Source organism: Triticum urartu, unplaced genomic scaffold, assembly GCF_003073215.2.
Source record: "Triticum urartu cultivar G1812 unplaced genomic scaffold, Tu2.1 TuUngrouped_contig_5402, whole genome shotgun sequence".
In the NCBI taxonomy this organism is placed as follows: Eukaryota; Viridiplantae; Streptophyta; class Magnoliopsida; order Poales; family Poaceae; genus Triticum; species Triticum urartu.
The window spans coordinates 979-5,139 of NW_024116076.1; the positions used below are offsets into that span (position 1 = coordinate 979).

General features: G+C 55.4%; 1 pseudogene; it reads left to right on the top strand.

The window, feature by feature from the left end:
• Positions 1-300: 300 nt before the first annotated feature.
• Positions 301-3,334, top strand: LOC125529173 (annotated as a pseudogene).
• The last annotated feature ends 827 nt before the right edge of the window (positions 3,335-4,161 follow it).

The following is a 4,161-nucleotide window of genomic DNA, read 5'->3' on the forward strand; positions in this document are numbered from 1 at the left end:
GAATTAGGAAACGCATTCTGGTGCTGTTGACGCCGAAATCGGAAGTGCCGCACCCACATAATCACCTCGTCGTCTTTGACCGGCTCGCGGCAGCATCGTCACTCCGGCTCTCCCATCCGATCGGATAAGCAGTTCTCTTGACGCTGCCGCAGCCATATCCGGGCGGTGAGGATCAACGCTCGACTGAGCCTAGGCCTAAGCCTAAGCCTAACCAACCGTGTCACCCCCGCGGGTCGCAGCCACACGACCCGGGTGTGGCATGCCAATCCGTCCCCGTGCCGTGCATAAAATCCCCCGCCCAACCACCCCCGCCGGCCTCACTCTCTCATCGATCCCCCCATTTCTCCTCCGCTCTCTTCCTCCCTCCCTCCCTCCCTCGGCCAGGCCAGATCGACCAGGCGCTTCCCGGAGCGGCAGAAGAGGACGCGATCGCATGCCCGTTGTTTAGTCGACGGCCACCTGCCTCCGGTTTGAATACTCCGCGGGGCGGACGGCGGACCACCCTCACCCTGGTGCCAGCCCAAGAGCAGCGCAGCGCAGAGGTACCTCTCTCTGTCACTCTTGTCTCTCGTTTCCACGTTCAGTTTGTCCGTTTCTTGACTGCCGTGTGTTGACCTCTGCTGTCTCTTTCGCCCCCTCCGTCTCTGCTCTCGCCCTGTTTCTTTCTTTCAGCCAAGACGAGCGTGTAAACAGGCAGACAGGTGAGGAGGCTCCTGGTTTCGTGGTTTGAAGGGAGAGGTTGGACAGGAGGAGAAGGAAGAGAGGGAGATGGCCGGGGGTTTCGCCGGCGTCGAGGCCGGCGGCGGGAGGGCGGAGCAGTACGAGGGGAGGATCACGCCCTACTTCATCCTCGCCTGCATCGTCGGCTCCTTCGGCGGCTCCCTCTTCGGCTACGACCTCGGGGTCTCCAGTGAGTGTTCCACTCCCCTCGTACCAACCCCTCTTGTTCATGTCCAATTGTCCATGTTCGTCCTGTTAATTTTTCTTCTTTCGGCATCGTCGTGTCGTCGACGATTCATCTGGCGTCGTCTCAGAAATTTGTGTCTTAGTCAGATTTTGTTCTTCTCTCAACATGATTTTTCTTTCTTGTTTCACATCATTCTCCGAACAATTACTCGCATGGGTTTCTAATCTATTTGAAGAATTATAAAATTGTTCCTAAGTGTGTCCTCATCAAAATTAATGGCCTCAATCATGGTTAATGCTTTCCTTTACAAAGGACGCATTGTCTATAGGCCAAAAGAGTACCAAATGAAAACGTAATGGCCATTATGGTGTCTCCATCTTCTTTTTGTTTTGTTTGGAGTGGGCACCCGGTGTCTGCGTCAATACTGCTTCCTTTACCTACTGAAATTAATCTGTTTTTTGGACGGAAACCATTTCTAACGATTGTGAGCTGTCCTGGGGAGTAGAATTAGTAACATGCCACGGAATGTCCTCTCATTTTCAGTAGAGGTATCACATCTTATACAGTATGCACAACACGTTTCCGCCCAAGATTAGTAGATTACCATGACAAAAAGGGAAGTGTCCACACTAAACCACATAAAAGTTGAATTGCATGATTCAAGTAACAAAACCAATTTTCCTGGATGACCGGTAGTTTTCAGTTAGTTATCTTTCACCGAAATGTAATGTAGAGTATATTTCTTCATCACACTGATTTACTTGACACGAGAACAAGAGTGGTAACTAATCATGGTTTCATGGACGCTGGTGGTGAACGATGAGCGCAGGTGGCGTGACCTCCATGGACGACTTCTTGATCAAGTTCTTCCCGGACGTGTACAACCGGAAGCACGCGCACCTGCACGAGACGGACTACTGCAAGTACGACAACCAGGTGCTCACGCTCTGCACCTCCTCGCTCTACTTCGCCGGCCTGGTGTCCACCTTCGGGGCCTCCTACGTGACCAAGCGCCACGGCCGGCGCGGCAGCATCATGGTGGGCGCCGTCAGCTTCTTCCTGGGCGGCGCCGTCAACGCCGCCGCCGTCAACGTGGCCATGCTCATCGTCGGCCGCGTCCTCCTCGGCGTCGGCATCGGCTTCGGCAACCAGGCCGTGCCGCTCTACCTGTCGGAGATCGCGCCCTTCAGGATCCGCGGCGCCGTGAACCAGCTCTTCCAGCTCACCACCTGCCTCGGCATCCTCGTCGCCAACGTCATCAACTACTTCACCGACCGGATCCACCCGTGGGGGTGGCGCCTCTCGCTGGGCCTCGCCGTGGTGCCCGCCACCGCCATCTTCGTCGGCGCGCTGTTCCTGCCGGAGACGCCCAACAGCCTGGTGGAGCGCGGGCGGCTGGAGGAGGCCCGGCGCGTGCTGGAGAAGGTGCGCGGGACGCACAAGGTGGACGCCGAGTTCGAGGACCTCAAGGAGGCGAGCGAGGCGGCGCGGGCGGTGCGCGGCACGTTCCGGAACCTGCTGGCCGTGCGGAACCGGCCGCAGCTCATCATCGGCGCGCTGGGCATCCCGGCGTTCCAGCAGCTGTCGGGGATGAACTCCATCCTCTTCTACTCGCCGGTCATCTTCCAGAGCCTCGGGTTCGGCTCCTCGGCGGCGCTCTACTCGTCCATCATCACGGGGTCGATGCTGGTGGTGGGCGCGCTGGTGTCCATGGTGGTGGTGGACCGGCTGGGGCGGCGGGTGCTCTTCATGGAGGCCGGGGCACGGGGAGGAGCTGTCCAAGGGCGTGAGCACGGTGCTGGTGGTGGCCATCTGCTTGTTCGTGGTGGCGTACGGGTGGTCGTGGGGGCCGCTGGGGTGGCTGGTGCCCAGCGAGCTGTTCCCGCTGGAGATGCGGTCGGCGGGGCAGAGCGTGGTGGTGTGCGTCAACCTCTTCTGGACGGCGGCGGTGGCGCAGTGCTTCCTGGCGGCCATGTGCCACCTCCGGTGGGGGGTGTTCATCCTCTTCGCGGCGCTCATCGTGGTCATGTCCGTCTTCGTCGTCCTGCTGCTACCGGAGACGAAGCAGGTGCCCATCGAGGAGATCTGGCTGCTCTTCGACAAGCACTGGTACTGGAAGCGGGTCGTCACCAAGGACCCCAAGTACCAGGGCCACCACCACCGCCAGGAGATGGCCGCCGCCGCCGTCAAGCCCGTCGGCACGTCGGAATAGATCGATCCATGATGCGTGTTTCAATAAGATTTACATTACAATGCAGGTGCATAGGTCGTGCTATAGGAACTGCATGTGTGTGTTAACTTGTCCAAGACCTCGTGTTCCTAATTACGTCTTAGTAATCTTATTACGAATTCGATTAGGATTCGGTCTGTCGGAAGGTGTAACTGGTGGCGGAGGTCAGGTGCAAAAGCATGCAAGTTTACGTGTGACATTACGTTGTGCTCTCGTCTCGCTATGATGCACTGAGAATGTGTGTGTTGTCTCGTTCTGAATGTCATGGTAACGTAATGATCATACCTTCATCTTGAGATATAGTATGTACTACTGTATTAGTATATCTTATCTGAACACGACTACAGATTTTATCTGGTTTGCAGTCAAAGCGGCGCGATTATCTTGGACCGTTGAGGCTTTGACCTTTTCTAGTTCAAACGGAGAGGTGTGTGTGTCTCACTCGCTGTAGTTTAGTCAGTCCATGCTTATCTGTGGTTGTGGGTCAGAGATGAATCTGTCCGTCTCACTCGCCGTGAGCCGAGCGTCAAATCTGGTGACGCAGTTGACGTTTACGTCAAGATTTTTCCTGCTATCTGTCCCCCTCGGTCCTGATATTTTAAGTGGCTTTCTTTCAGCTGAAAGATGGCAGCGAGCATCCTAGTTTACGATAGATCCGAGATTTTTTGGCATAAATTTGCCTCAAGTCAACCTCGAAATATAGTAGTGTATGCGTTTCGTTTCTTCTCTTGTGTCACTGGACTATTCTATGGTGTTCTGAATGATCTCGTCTTGTAATGTACTGTAGGATCGTCCCGGTTGATTAATCTCTTTGCAGCCATCAAACTTGACCTTGTCGGTAGCCACGTGATGTGAGAGGTCACGTACTTGTCTATCGGTAGGCCTGGCTTGTCGTGATCAAACTTCTGAAAGATCCGTCCAACTGCAACCCCGGGTTTGTAGCGAGTCTTCTGTGCACAGGCTGGAACGTGAGGGTTTTCGTATTCTTCATGACACAAGCATGAGCAGTCCCGTAGCATCAATG